Source organism: Dryas octopetala, chromosome 8, assembly GCF_963921425.1.
Source record: "Dryas octopetala chromosome 8, drDryOcto1.1, whole genome shotgun sequence".
Classification (NCBI taxonomy): domain Eukaryota; kingdom Viridiplantae; phylum Streptophyta; class Magnoliopsida; order Rosales; family Rosaceae; genus Dryas; species Dryas octopetala.
In genome coordinates, this window is record NC_141373.1 from 20,099,042 (window position 1) to 20,115,972 (window position 16,931).

At 37.5% G+C, this 16,931-nt stretch overlaps 1 pseudogene; it reads right to left on the reverse strand.

Moving 5' to 3' along the window:
• Nucleotides 1–13,444: 13,444 nt before the first annotated feature.
• Nucleotides 13,445–16,860, reverse strand: LOC147277877 (uncharacterized; annotated as a pseudogene).
• Between the last annotated feature and the right edge of the window lie 71 nt (nucleotides 16,861–16,931).

A 16,931-nucleotide genomic window follows, 5' to 3' on the forward strand; every position in this document is an offset into this window, starting at 1 on the left:
TATCGATCTTAGAAAATACTATAGCTCCCTTAAGTCGATCGAACAAATCATCAATGCGTGGTAAGGGATATCGATTACGCATAGTGACCTTGTTGAGTTGCTGATAATCGATGCACAATCTCATAGTGCCATCTTTCTTTTTCACGAACAACATTGGAGCTCCCCATAGCGAAATACTAGGTCGTATAAATCCATTATCGACCAATTCTTATAACTGAGTCTTTAATTGTCTTAACTCGGCTGGGGCCATCCTATACGGTGCCTGCGATATAGGAGCCGTTCCTGGGACTAAATCGATACCAAAATCTAACTCTCTTACCGGAGGTAAACCCGAAAGATCATTTGGAAAGACATCCAGAAAGTCCCGTTCCACATGAATATCTTTCAAATTCAAATCACCCACCCTGGAGTCAATAATATGTGCTAAGTATGCAGTACTCCCTTTGTGAAGTAGTCGTCTAGCAGTCAGAGCGGATATCACACAAGAAGGTATAACCCTACGTTCGCCCCGAAATACTAATTCAGGAAAACCTGATCGTTTAAAGATAACTTCCTTACGGAAACAATCAACCGCAAAATGGTGGGTGGCAAGCCAATCCATGCCCAGAATGATATCAAACTCAAAAATATCGATGGAATAAAGGTTTGCTTCTAACTCTTGATCACCCAACTGGATGATAAAACCTCTAATTATGTCATTAACAACTAAATTATGCCCACTAGGTGTGGATATGACTAAGCCACTTTCCAAAGGAGTAGAACTTTTATCAGCACACAAAGCAAATTTACGCAAAATAAAAGAGTGTGTAGCTCCCGAGTTAATCAAAATACGAGCATCATGCCTAAGGATAGATAACGTACCCGTGATCACATCTGGTGTAGCCTGAGCCTCCTGTTGTGTCATGCCAAAAACTCTGCCCTGGGCCAGAGGGCGTCCTAGTCGACCCCTTTGTTGGCTACCACTCGTACCAGTCTGACGAGTAGCTCCACTACTAGCTGCAGTACCAATTGTCTGATTGGGCCTTTTTCCCTGACCCTGGCTCTGGCTACTAGTCTGGCCTGACTGTGCTGTTGACCCAGCGATTACACTTCTCGTATTTATTAGCCACCGATTCGAGATTAAACCTGGACAACTCTGTGAATCTTCTAGCATACTCTACCACTGACATGCTACCCTGCACTAGATTTAAAAATTCTTTCTTCTTATTCGATTGATAGGTCTAAGGGTAATACTGTTGGTAGAATGCAATTCGGAACATTTCCCATGTGAACTCATCATCATCTATAGAGTTATCAATGGTAGTTTCCCACCAAAACTGAGCATCTTCTTCTAATAGGAACTGAGCCAAAAAGAGTTTTTGATCATCAGGACATTTCATAATCTTAAAAACTTTCTCTATTCGATTCATCCATTTATCTGCTTCTGCAGGATCTGTAGTACCCTTAAACACGTAAGGCCCCAGTCTTCGGGCTCGCTCAACGTTACTCTTCTCCTCATTCCTGAGAATTGAGGTGGTCATTACTTCTGTCAATCAATCTATGGACCTTTCTAGCTGAACTGTTTGATCCGGTTCTTGTGCTTCATTTTTAGTCTCGCCATTACCCTCCCTAGGTGGAGGAGGTGGTGGTTGGTTCCGTTTTGGTTGGCCATGTCGACCAGTACTACATCGCTCATCTCTAATTTCATTAACACCATCCTTAGGTAGATGAGATGGTGGTGGTTGGTTCTGTCGTGGTCGGCCACATCGTCTCGTACGAAGCTGAGTTGTGCCACGTCGAGCCATAATTTCTATAAAGAAACAAACTTTCACTTAGATGAATGCACACTTAATTAGATGTGGAGTCTACAGAACCTAAAACCTAATGCTCTGATACCAAGTGGACAGGACCGGCCCTGGAACTCACCATGAATTCTTGAGAATGGGCCTGTAGGGACGCCAACACCCTCGCAATGTGAGTCCCGCTTCTACTGAATAATTCCACAGCATCACCCTTGGAAATAAACTTAATCTAAACGTGGATCACGAAGATATGCCCTGCTTAACAATAACCATTTCCAGAATTATCACAAGTTTATTTCAAGCCAACCTAACACGCAAATAAAAATAAACAAAATCCCCAACTACAACACCCAAAGGGTGAATCAGAGCATATCTAGATAGTTTGTACAATCCTTAAAAGAAAAAGAGCGGAAGAAAACATAGATGAGACGTGCCTACAGTAATTCGAATGTCTCAGAGAGTAAAGATGGCTCGACACTCGACGCTCAACGGGCACAACCTTGAACTTCTTCACCTGGGGAAAGAAATATTTAAACACAAACTAATGAGAAAAATCTCAATGAGTGAACCCAAAATAACTTTAATTGAAATCCTTTAAATCTTTCCTTCGATCAAAACTAAAAACATACTTTTCTGATTTTGAAATCCTCAGTTTCAATTCTCAAGTTCGCAATCTCATCATCAAATCATAAGAATTATGGGTAATCTCATTTTGGGCCGTTTTGCGATTTCGAAAAATATTTTCCCTTTTATACTTTCACCCTCGAACTTAAAACGCTCATAAATTTTTGTACAAAACTTGCAATCACAATCCGTTTCTTCCTACGAGCTCATAAGCTCGAGAACTATTCAACCATGCCAAAAATTGGAACAAAAGACTTAAAAATTAAAATGGGTCTCCTTTAAATGCAACAATGCTTAGTTAAGGGCAATTTCGTAAAATCACATCAATGGTACACAAAACGTTAAGAATCCTATCTTATGTTTGGGACGGGTCGTAACATTATATCATGTTCCGTGCTTTTGGTGCTGAACGCTCGATAGGTTTTTTTTAATTTTTTTTAAGGGCAAATTGCCACTGTCACATTGTGGCAATCATTTCCACTGCCTGACAGTGGCAATTTATAGGGCGTTTTTGCAATTAAAATAGCTATTGTGCGATTTCTACTGCGTGACAATGGCAATCTTGGAGTGCACAATGGAAAGTTGTTGAGCTCTCGGTGACCCTATCGAGTGCTCAGTGGACATACCAAGTGCTTGGTGGTGTTGTCGAGCGCTCGACTCATTAAAAAGTGGACCGGCTAATTACTGTGTTTTTGTAGGTGGGCCGTCCAATCAGGGTATTTTCCATTTTGGACTTTAAAAAAAAACCCTATATATAATAGTTGTGGGCAATGTCCGTATGAAAACGAAAGAAAGAATATATATATATATATACAGTAATAATCACTCACTCATCATAGAGCGAGGAATTCCATACTCAACTAACTACCCAGCAACGAATTTTAATGATCAGAACCGTTCATATCTTAAAGCATCATTCAAAGATCACCTTTACAAAAGATCACCCAAATCGAAAACTATTTATCCAGTATATTATTGTCAACATCATTTACCCTTTATTTGACCGACTATATTTGTTTGCACAGTTTGGATGATCAAACAATTAAGAATTTAGCTTATTTTTTTACAAGGACGACCCTTAAAAAAAAGACCTAAGAAATGGATGCTCTCGATCATTTAATTCCCCGCTCCATGATTGCTGCGTGGTTAGGTGAGTAGGGAATTTAGTCTAATACTAGCTCCTATAATCAATTAGCAACATCAATTTAGTCTAACTTAAATAACATCAGTTCAGTACTCGTCTCAGATTCTCATCAATTCATTCCATAACTAAACCCAACCAATCTCAACAAGTATAACCCATTTAATGGAACAAAAAAGATGAAGAACTCAATCAAATTGATACTTATTAAATGAACGACTAATCCATTAAGAGGAACCCAATCAAATCGAAAGAAAACCCAAAAAAATTGAAAGAAAAGAAATTAATAAAACTAAACTAAAACACTAATACACTAAACTAAATTGAAGAAGAAAACAAAAAAGAGAAGAGAATACCAGGTGACGCCGAGAAGCTGGAGTCGGCAGTGGCGGCGCAAGAGACAATGGTGGAGATAGGTGTACGAGAGAGGAGGAGGTAGAGCAAAGGGGATTGTTTTTTTTTTTTTTTTCAAGAACGTGTTTTGGTGGAGTACAGATCCCTTGATTAGTGCATGCAATTATTATTATTTTTTTTTTTTGAATTTGAATTTGAATTATAAATCTTAAAAGTAATAATTTAGTAGCTGTACTCTTTGATTAAAATCTACCGTTGGATCAGTGAGCGGGGAATTCCTCGCTCTATGGTGAGCAAGAGATCATTTCTAAATTAATATATATATGGCTTTTTGTACTAATACCACCCAGACTATGGGGCTTGTGGAAATTTACCACCCAGAAAAAAAATTGTGTAGAAATACCACCCAAACTTACACAAGGGTGACAATGTGCCACTTGTTGTTAGGTTTCGTCCACTTTGGCGTTAGAATCAAGGGTATTTTTGTCTTCTCACTCACCTCATTCATTTTAGCGCCAAATGTGTTCTTCCTCACATTGCCCTCCTTAAACCCCTTGTTCTTTATATATCTAATGAATCTTGAAGAAGCTTAAGCTTCCATTGAGTGCCAGTAGCATGTATGTGTCAGTTGGTTGTAAAATGGTCTTGAACATGGCATGGTCTATATTGCATTTGGTTGTAAAAAAGCAGTGATATGGTAATATCATGAGAATCTAAATTTTATTGTACCTTGCTCTAGAAATTATGAAGTTCTCCTTCACAGTTGCTTTGAAATTATCTGAATTAGCATTAGACTGCCACAACTCAAGCTTGATTGTCCTTAGATCTGTCTCTCTTCTGAATGCCTTTAACTTAGGTAGCTTCTTCTTTTTCCTCGTCGGTTCACTATCTTCATCAGATCCCCTACTATCTAGTACGTGATCTAAGATCATTTGAATCATCATCATCAGAAAGTGGATCCTCTGGGGGAAGCTCTTGTTGGATGTCTTCCTTACTATCACCATCAACATTATGTGTGTAAGTTGTAAAACCTTTGGATGCACGAATACAATATGCATATCACTTACCAGGTGAAGCCATGAACTTGGTTGGAATTCTATGAGCAGCAGCCTTCCAATCACACCAGTAAAACAATCTCTCTCTCAATGGGGCAGAAGTAATAGGTATCAATGCTCTGTGTGACCAAGGACTATTTCTTTTATAGAGTCAAGTAAAATCCTAGCTTCCCCATCAAGGTGTGCCGAATTCATATCCTCATTGGACTCTACATCTGATTTTTCTGTAGACTTGTTTTGCATATTGTGTTATTACTTAAGATATCTAAGTCTCCTAATTTCATCCACATTAGTAAACCAAATAGGTGAATGAGTAGTTGAGTTTTCCTAATGGTCTAATTGCTTATGGACTAAGCAACTTTGATCATATACTGATTCCTACAAGGACAAGGAATGTCCACTGAAGTCTTACATAAGCTGGATCATCCTCCTCAATAGGGATTGCTTCATCTTTAGGATTCTGCTCACTGTCAGAATTTACAAAGTTTGACTCTTCATCTCCCTCTGCACCATCAGCCTCTTCTCTTACCTCCACATCAACCAAATATGCACATGGCCTCATTTGCTATTTGCTTACCTTTCTCACGTCTTGATCTTGTTTCACCTTCTATTTCTGTTTAATGTTTTGGGGAATGAGTATCAATTGGTCTGTCTGATTGGGCTGGGTTGAGGCAGTGGGGAATGAGGTGTTTCAGTTGGTAGATCTTTTTGAGATTGGGGTTCACTAACTGATGCTTGGCTCTCTATCAGCACCTTATTAATTGTAGGTGAAACATACAATACAACAACTCTATTGCGAGGCAAAATAGTAGTCATATCATAAAAATCTCCCGTCAATTTTGATAAATACCAAGTTTGTCTCTATTCCATCTGCACCCTTTGAACTTCGTACTCTATAGTAATATATATATATATATATATATATATATCCCGCTTTATTTGTGTACCCTAGAAACTTGGTTGTATAAGCCAGTTCCAAAATGGAGAAGTAATTCTCACTTAAATCATCTGCCCATACTACTTTACCCCGCCCCTAAATAAATAGAGCTTAATTCCATCACCTAAGTCTAAAAGCTATGTATCTCCAAAGTGAATAATAGACAATAGACCATCTGCAATAAGAGAATACCATAACACATTATTGTCTAGAAATATAGTAATTATGAATCACCAAAAAAGAATGGTAATAATGATAAATTTTGAAACATGACGATTGCTAGTATAGTGGATGGAACCTAACAGTAGGTGGCACATTGTCTTTTATCATACCTTAAACTTCGGGAATGTGACAGAGGGACCCTCCTTGAGTATCCCGAGAGATCAATAACAAACCACTGACGTTGATCTCCCAAGACGCTCAAGAAGGGTTGAGCCTTTTGTATTTAAATGGATCGGGTTTGATCAGAGTACTCATTACACAACATGATCTTTAAGGAAATAATAAGATTAAAATAAATAAGTAATCAAAATAAAGATTAACCAACCCACTAGGGTAAAATGTTAAATCAACACCCTAGAAAGGGAATTACCAAAGTATAAATAAAACTCACATAAGTTACAAAATGAGTAAATCAAAATAACATTGTTCCAAAATTGATTCCCAATATAAAACACACATGTAAAAATAAGAACCACTGAGATAGCAAAAGACACGATAACAAAGACCTTGAGACACCTGACAAGAGAATCCAAGCTGCACACCCCTTCAATCAAGATCTTTTCCAAGAGGTAAATTTGCATAAGCAATACAATAGAAACAAACAAACAAAGAAAATAGGAGGTAAGCATCTCATACGATCATAGCTTCCCTCAGGGGACCTTTCTAGGTTTGAAAAACCTTCAAAAATATTTCCCTGTGAAAGATTGATTTCCAAAATCTCAAAACATTTCCACAAAATCGATTTAACACCTCAGATGCAGCAGTATATGATAAACATGCATAAAAAACCATAAATAATAGTAAATCAGATGGTCGATACACTTTAGGTACAACTATGATGTCAGCTGCGAAAAACAGCTACCACAGCGAGAGTGCCTAGTAAATAGAGATAGGAACTTGCAATTGAGAAACTGTATCACTGTTATTGCCCATCGGATCTGTTAGGAGCCCTGGCTTCGCACTATTACACGTCACACGTGATAACATGGCTAAGCATCCCATAATGTAAGTGATTAATTCTTCTAAAAGGTTTAGGGATTTGAATCTAAGGTCACCACGATGCTACCCTTACTCTCAGACTAAACACAATAAGCATAATAGCATGTTATCACTACAACAATGAAGTTAATAGACAACGGTGAAAAACCGTTGTCTATTTACCCAAAATTTCGTCGTCTAGGCGAGTGACGACTATAGTATATTTAGACAACGGTAAAAACCCGTTGTCTAAATGGATTAATACAACATTTATAATTTAAAACTGTTGTCTAGTATCCACCAAAATGCCCAATATTCATCTTAAACAGTTGTGTTGAAACCCAATACACAACGTTTACAGATACAAAACAATTGTATTAGTAATGATTAGACAATACTTATATGATATAAATGTTGTCTGAAGTCTTATTAAACATCCGTTTTAAGAAACACCGTTGCATAATTAATTATAAAACCAGCATGATGTCTTATTCAACAACAGTTTTTACTAAAACATGTTATTTTAATTACTTATACATATCATTTTATATCTTAAAACCGTTGGGTAATTAGGTTTTCCACAACTTTTTTTAACTATATGTGATGTTAAGTTAGGTGTTTGACAAGTTATTTTTTTTCAAAAATGTTGTATAGATAGATGATACACATCAATTTTTTGGTTAATCGTTTTAACTGTTGTTAGTAGGTGTTTTATACAATGGTTATTTAACTAAAACCGTTGTCTATTATTAATTAACATAATTTTTTTAAATTTAAAACTGTTGTTTGTTTGATTCACATTTTAATATCCTTGCTTACATCCAATTGAATCCCCATTAATTCCCTGCTTGCATATCCAATTGGAATTAAATCCCACTAAATCCCTGCTTGTTGCATCCAAAGTAATCCACAAATATTGGTAACTCAAAAAGATCCATGAATTCATTAAATTGGAATTGGAGTTTACAAAGTCGATCATGATAATTAACAAACCCATTCACACATTCCTTGCCAATTAATGTACAGCCCAAAAAATTATAAGTAACTTGATAACTACCAAAAGTACTTGTTGATTACAAAAACTATAAAGCTAGGGATGACATGGTCTAACCTAAGTAATCGTGCAAAGTCAGCCATATAAATACCAAAATATCTGACTTTGCAAGATTAGCTAGTCAATGAACTGCTCCCATCATAATATTGCATGTCTACACAGCCTAGCCAGTTAGCTATACAAAATATTTACCAAAAAATGCTTGTTAAACCCAGCCAGCAGATTTAGGGAAGTGAGGAGTACGTATTGGATCTACATATAGCGCACCAGAAAGCCTGCCCATTCAGCACGTACTTCATCAATCTGGTCCTGTGAGTAGGTGTTGTCCTTTCTCCTTTCCCACTGAAATTAACCATGGAGTAACAAAGGGATTAACATAAGGGAATACACCAATAAGAAATTCAACATTTTTGTTTAATTAACCTTTTTTTTTAGTAATTGAATGAATCAATAAAAAAAAGGAGCAGGGGAAACCCTTGAACCAAAGAACAAACATACAAAGCAAGAACAAACAATCAAAATAATGATCTAAGTGACTTAAAAAACAATTAACCTGCCATAACGATCAAGTTAATCATCAACCATCAAATTAATGATCTAATTGACTTAAAAAACAATCAACCTGTCATAACCATAAAATTAATCCATCATCATCATAATTAACAAGGGTTTTTACACAATTAATCCAAACCACATTTTAAACAAAATGAAACATGTCCCAAGTGTAATGAGGTTGCAGCCAAACCATCATGTTATCATGACACCATGAAACATGCACACTGTAACACATGCAGTATACCAACATTCAACATTCAAACTTGGGCAAAGTTTAGTAGACAGCAGGAAATTGTTCAAAGGTCTATTTTGATTTGGTAAGATTGAAATAATTCTAGCATGCAAACTTAATTAGATGAAAGAGCTTAATTCCACTTATGACCACTACACAAAAATAGTGAACCCCAATCTCTGTTTAGAAGTTACAAAAATTCAGGAAATTTGCTGGCCAATTAATCAATTTCATCAAAGTGCAAGTCACCAATCAATTGGTCAACATGACAAAACAAACAGGCTAAATCTAAGCATAGGTCCAAGAAAAGAGTTGCATGACCCAAAGAAAGGTGGGATTTTCAAAAATAAACTATCAAAGGTGCACAACAACACAACAAATGATAAGCATATGTAAAATGAGTAACCTAAATACACCAAAGAAAAAAAAATCAAAAATAAAATAGAACAAGCGACTTGGAAACTAGTAGGGCATCAAGTTGCTACTATAAATAACTTCTTTGTTTTCATAATGCTACTATGAACACATGCAAATGTGCATAAGACTTAAAATCTGTCCCAATTAAGTCTAGGCCAAATGCTACCTAGGACTTAAAATCTGCCCCACATGCAATTAACCTTTCAGCTTATTAAATTTCAAACTTCCCATGATATATATATCCTAGTATATATACATTCCAAATAGTATAAAATTAAGTCTAAATTTCAAGTTCAGTTTGTATCTTGGTAGCAAAGCTTAATCCTTCATCTTCAACTATCTCTTTCATAAACCGCATAACAAAATAGCCACACTCCTTGTGGGTTGGTTGTTGAGGAATGCCCTAAATAGTATAAGCAATAGAATTAGGACCGAAATTCATAATCTTAAGTATTATATCTAAATCACTATGAACTTGAGTAGAAATTAGCAAACATGCATACCGACAAGTTTTTCCACAAAACTGCCTTGTTCCCTTTCTTATTCCCTTGGGCTTTAAAGATTCTGATCGCACTTTAACATGAAAACAGATACCGTGTATCAGCATAGCAAATAAAAACCTTATACATGCATATGCATAAATAAATCAAACTGCTGTTTTGGGAATCAAGCTTCTGCTCAATTAATTACTTACTTGTCCACCACGGTTCTCCATTCTTCACCACATAGTCTCCTTCTCATTGGGTCCAAAAAATGGACAATCTCCTTGTCCGGATTGACAACCGTTAACGCCCAATGATTTCTACACAAAAAATTCATTAAACATCTACCAAACTTCTTATGGATTATGTTAAATTGCAAAACAACTAGAAAACACATTAAAACAATTACTTACCCAGAGTTATAAGGGACTAAGTAAAGCTGATCCTCAGCAGAACTTTTGAACCTATCTGCTAATACTCGTGATCTCTCATCAACGGTTCCACAGCCAATAGCCCCAATTCGAGCAGGGTCAATAAAACCAATCATGTCATTCATTTTTGATTTCTTAACCACATCGAATAAAAACCTATAAGGAACATACATAATTTAACATATCATAGTGGAAGAAAGCTTGCCAAACTTATTACTTAATTCACATGGAAAGACATAATTAAGCTACCTCATATACACAACAATGCAAGTGGCTGATATCTCCTCCATACGGCTAAACTGCTCTATATCTTCACTCAGTACGTGGATTTTCCGAGGTTGACCAAAAACTTCAGGTTCAATTACAAAGTGGATTGTCGCATCCTTCTTCATGCCAGTTTGTGCATACATGCATAACACCTTCAATGTAGGGGGCAGTACTTTCAGGTCCAAAGGTTGTGGCTTGTTTACACTCTTTTGATGCTTGTCAGCTTTGGCCTTCAAGGGTTTCTAGGTTCAGAATTAAAAATATGTTAGATGTAGGATTTCATAAATAACATCAAAAATTGCCAAAATCAACACGGTTGACCACAATACCTTAATACCCTTTTTGTTCTCCTCCATAGGCAAAACAAACTGTTTTGGCCAAGCTACAACACTACCTTTGGCTTGGCCCACAGTTTCAAGTTCGCCTCTCACAGGGATGGGAAGCAGTGCATCATCATTAAATGAAGCATAGATTGAAACCCTGAGGTTGTCCTTTCCCAAAGGAATGCCATGGACAGTCGGGTTGTCAACCTGTACCTCAATCAGTGTTGCATGTGCAACAATTTTTTTATCCTCACCTTCCACAACTAACTTGCATTGTTTCCCCTGCACACAAGACACAATTTCAAATTAACTGAAGGCATTTTAACTAAGCATAACTGAAGGCATTTTCACTAAGCATTTTAACTAAGCGTAACTGAAGACATTGTTTAGATGCATATAAAATTTCATTGAATCACCTTAAATATTGATTCCCTCACAAATTCAGAATCCACATCCATGATGTCATTCTCCTTTGGATTGTCATTCAATCCCAACACCTTCTTTGTAGCATTACAACTGGCTTTATCGGATCCATATTCCACGGTGTGTGGAGTTGGGGGAGTGGGAGGAGCAGTCTTTTGTACCGAGACTGGGATATTTGCAGCAGGACCCTTGACATTAGCTAGTATTTCATCCAATGTAGTCACCTTGGCCTGCCAATCAGGGGACCCTGCTGCCATTAACTTGTCTCGCTCATCCATCACAAGTTTGGCCACAATATTTGCTCGCTCCTCCTCCAAAATTTGAGCCGAGATCTTTCTTTTCTCCTCTGCCATTATCTCTGCCTTGATTTTCTCTCGTTCCTCTGCCACTATCTGCGCCACAATCTTCTCTCGCTCCTCCTCTACAATTGCTTTAATTGACTCTCTCACATTCTCTTTCACACTTGTCTTCCTTCGCTTAGGGAGGTGGAAGTATGAATTTGGTGTCACATAACTTCCAACTGCTCTAACCCTGCCACCATGCTCAGGGGTCCCCAAGGCAAGTGTCAAAACATCATTGCTACCAGATGTACTTAATTTCCCCTCCTTCTCTTGTTGCTTCAACTCTTCCTGAAAATGCAATTAAAAAATTGTTAAAAAAAACTTTGAAACAAGCAATGATGTGGCTGTTATAAACTGTAGGGTGCCATGAACTAAGTATAAAAATTTAGCGTGCATACTCACAATCCGATTTGCTAGCTCAGCTGCCTTGGCATCTATGATTTTACCCTCTTTATTTGCACGTGCTTTCATCCAGAGAGTAGCACGATCAACCTCTTCTTGGTCAGAATTCATGTCATTCAACTGCCAAAAGGCATATGGTTTTAGAACTTATAGACGGTGTTACATACCTAAACATCATAACACAAAATCAGCGGATTTAAAAACACATCACTAACCAGTTCTGACTCCAATCCAGCATACCCTTTACGCGACATTCGATGTTGGTACTCGGCCTTTGCACGTCTCTCCTGCTGAACTTCATGAAGTTTCTACAATCCAAACAAGTAACAAATTACTTGCACACAAATAGGAAGATGTGACAGTAATTTAAGGGGATATAATATGTAAAAATCATGAAATTACCAAAAAATTTGGTTCTAGTCTTGACTGCACAAACTCGTCCCAGTCAGCTTTCTCAAGGAAGTTATACTCTGCAGGGGGTTTCTTAAGTTTCTAAAGGTCATCTATAAATGGTAGTACAAAAGCAGTCGTGAGACGGCTCTTGAATTCCCTCCATTTAGCACCCGCTGATTTCATTACCAGCTTTTTGCTTTCCGGCGCTATCTCAAATGCCAACTACATACATAGATGTCCAATATATTAGTTGCTACATTACAAGAAGGGTTACAAAAATAGGTTGCTATAAGTATTTATATGAAAACAAAAAAAGAGCATGATTAAATGTATGCTTACCTCTATTTCTTCCCAAATCTTGTTTTTATATTCATTGTCCACCTTCTTCCATTTAGCGAAGGTAATAGGGATCTTTGTACGTGCTAACACCCCAATGTAAGATTGTAGTTCCGTTGCCACCTTCCCACGAGGCTGACCCTTCTTATTATACTCAACCACCTTCTTAATCTTTAGGATCTTTCGCCTCACAATGCGAGGCATTGTAACGGGTCCTCGTTTGCTCTTCACACTGCTTTCTGATGTAAGTGTCTCCTTAGCACCAGAACTTGAATCCTCAACAGCCTTAGATTGTGTTTGCTTAAAAGTCTTTGCTTTTGTCGGTGTCTTGTTAGCTTTGGCTTTACACCTCTTCTTCTTACCAGCCGGAGATGCCCTCTGTGGAGCCATGGTCTGCAAAAACAAAAGCAATCAACTAATTAAGTATGAACAAGGTTTGACAAATAAGCATAATAACCAATCAAGTAAGAATAAACACAAGCAATACTGAAATAAGGTATAAACACAAGCAACATATATAAAGGTATCAACACAAGTATAAACACAAGATTTTTACCTTTGCTGTAGATCAATACCTTTGACAGCAACCAAAGAAAAAGGTATAAACACAACTAGCAAACACTTTATTACATATTAATATTTTAATCCAAATTGAAATAAGTATTAATTTACAAGCTCAAATATGGTAAACATAAACTAATCAATCCATATGCCCTCGCCTCCAGGTCGCACATATTCTGTTCCAGTTTCACCCACTATATCATCAAACGTCTCTACGGGTGGAAGACTAGTGGTGAATGGTTGAAGGTCAAATGTGGTATTTCCCAGCTCATCTTCCCATCTAATGTCATCTCTATCTGGGGTTGATAGTACAACAGACCACCTAGAATCTGCAGGATCTTCCACATAAAACACTTGTTTTACTTGTCTTCCCAAAACAAACTTGTCCGGCTTATGACTCAACCTACTCAAATTGACCAACGTATATCCAAGTTCATCTATCTTAATGCCATTCTGATTCTCAACCCAATCACACTTGAAAATGGGCAGCCTAAACTTGTAATAGTCTAGTTCCTATATTTCTTGAATCACTCCATAGAAGACCATATCTGTGATGACCGGGTTTTTGTCCTTCGAACTAGCAACCTGCATTGCATCTGCCAGTAGGTAAACACCACTATTCTGAACAGTTCTTACGTCATCACGACACTTGGTACTAAAATGAACCCCATTAATCTTGTAACCGTTAAATTTCGGAACTTCAACACACGGTCCATCAGCTATCCATCTCAAAGTTTCAGATATGTTATTAGGTGTGACAGAAAGTGCATGATTCACCTGCAAAGATGACCGTTTATATCAAATAAGGTGCACTGTGTATACAGAGAATGTGCTTCATTTTTTTTAAATATGAACTAGTAAAAAAAGTTGAATATATCACCCGTTTTTTTATCCAAGGGATGAAGGTTCGATTGTGCTTTTCTTGCAACCACCTCTTCTTTTTCTTATTTTTGGGATATTTCTCTTTCAAATATCTCATATGTTCACTATAATAAGAGACATGTATCAATTAACCAGCAGGGGGAAAACAACTATTGAACAATTATAAAATTAATTTTAAAGGGAAATGATTGCTCTTACTCAATAAAAGGTTCAACTTCAACTGTATTTTCTAGTACATAAAGATGGGCCTGCTCCAACTGGTCACGATCAACCCGATGTATAGAAGCACCTGATAGGGGCTTAGTTTCATTGTTAGAGCCAGACTTTTGAGATGACGAGATACCAACTGTACTAACTTCACGCATATGTTTAGAGCAAAACTCTATAGCTTCTTCCGCAATATAACCCTCCGCTATGCAACCCTCGGGACAATGACGATTTCGTACATACCCCTTTAACACCTTCATATATCTTTCGAAGGGGTACATCCATCTAAAATAAACTGGTCCACATAACCTAACTTCTCTCACAAGGTGCACTGTTAAATGAACCATAACATCAAAAAATGATGGTGGAAAATACTTCTCAAGCAAACACAGAGTGACTACTTGATCTTCTTCAAGTTTATCTAGTGTTGATACATCGACAACTTTGCTGCATATAGCATTAAAGAAAAAACAGAATCTCGTGATAGCATATCTCACAGGCTTTTCCAACACAGAACGTATGGCCACAGGGAGCAATTGTTGCATGAGGGTATGACAGTCATGAGACTTAAGGCCATGAATCTTTAAATCCTCCATTGATACAAGACTGCTAATATTTGAACCATAGCCTTCAGGGACCTTCATACCCAGAAATGATTTGCACACAGATCGCTTCTCCTCTCTAGACAAATTCCAACTTGCAGCCGGCAAGTGAGTCCGTTTTCCACAAGTGTTAGGTGCCAATTCAGTTCTAACCCCCATGTCCAACAAATCCAAACGAGCTGCAACCCCATCTTTTGTTTTTCCAGGGATGTTCAATAGTGTGCCAATAATACTATCGCACACATTCTTCTCAACATGCATAACATCGATAATATGCCGAACATGAAGAGATTTCCAATACTCAAGCTGAAAGAAAATTGACTTCTTCTTCCAACAAGCTCTAGCTTCACCCTCAACCCCTTTACTCTTGACTTTCCTCTTGCCAAAAGGTGTGAAATTTTCCTTTTCAACCTTTTCAAGTACTTCCTCTCCTGTTAATGGTACAGGAGGTGGTGTTAATTCTTGCAAGTTATTGAAAGCTGCTCTTTGCCTTCGATAAGGATGATGGCGTGACAAGAATCTTCTATGCCCTATGTACGATAATTTATTACCATGTACCAACCTATGAGGTCTTGTTTGTGATCCACAGATTGGACAAGCATTATACCCTTTCACAATGCAGCCAGATAAGTTTCCATAGGCCGGAAAATCATTGATGGTCCATAGAAGTACAGCTTTAAGGGTGAAGTATTCACAGCTGAACGCATCATACACTCCTGGAACTCCTGCCCATAAAGATTTTAAATCATCAACCAAAGGTGTCAGGTACACATCTATATCATTTCCAGGTTGTTTAGGACCAGAAATTAATAAAGTCAGCATCATGAACTTCCTTTTCATACACAACCATGGAGGAAGATTATAAGTAACTAGTATAACTGGCCAACAGCTGTATTTGCTACTCAAAGAACTATGGGGATTGAAGCCATCAGCTGATATTGCTAGTCTAAGGTTTCTTGGATCTTCTGAGAAGTTTGGCCACTTAAAATCAACTAACTTCCATGATGGGGAATCAGCGGGGTGCCGCATCTGTCCATCATTCAGTTTTTTATTAGCATGCCAAGTTAAACTCTCAGCTATTTCACTACATTCGAACATCCTTTTAAACCTTGGGAGAATGGGAAAATACCACAAGACCTTGGCAGGCACCCCCTCCTTCATTTTTGAATCCTTACCAATCTTCCACCTTGGCAGACTACAAGTAGGACAACTGGTTTCATCCTCATTTTCATTTCTGTACAAGATGCAATCATTAGGACATGCATGTATTTTCTCATAATCCATTCCCAATGCACACAGAGCCTTCTTTGCCTCATACATGGATATGGGTAGCTTATTACCTTCTGGAAGCAAATCCCCAAAAGCAATAAGGTAATCAGAGAAACCTGCATCACTCAATCCATGCTTTGCCTTCAAATTATACAACCTCACTAGTGCAGATAGCTTAGTGTGTTTTGTACAACCAGGATACAAAGGTGTATCTCCATCCCCAATAACATTCAAAAAATCTTGAGCTGCGTCATCTGAAAAATAGTTTGCCTTATCACCTTCCATCTCCACTGTTTCAGAGAGAAATGAACGTTCTACTTCAGTTTGCTCTTTCTCTCTAACTGTATTTGTAGCTGACCTAGAAGGTTCTCCATGCCATATCCATTGTTGGTAACTTTTATCAACACCATTATAATATAAATGTTCCCTTACAACTCCAACACCAAACTGCTTCACATTGCCACACTTCGTGCAAGGACAATGAATCAGGTTTGGGTTTCTAGTATTTTCTAATGAAAACTTGAAGAATGCTTCCATCCCTAATTCATATGCCCTCGACCTTCTATCAGCAAACATCCATGACTTATCCATCTAACAATTTCAAATTTCACAAAAAATTAAAGCAAACTTGTCATTCATTGCAAGTAAAATTCAATATATTC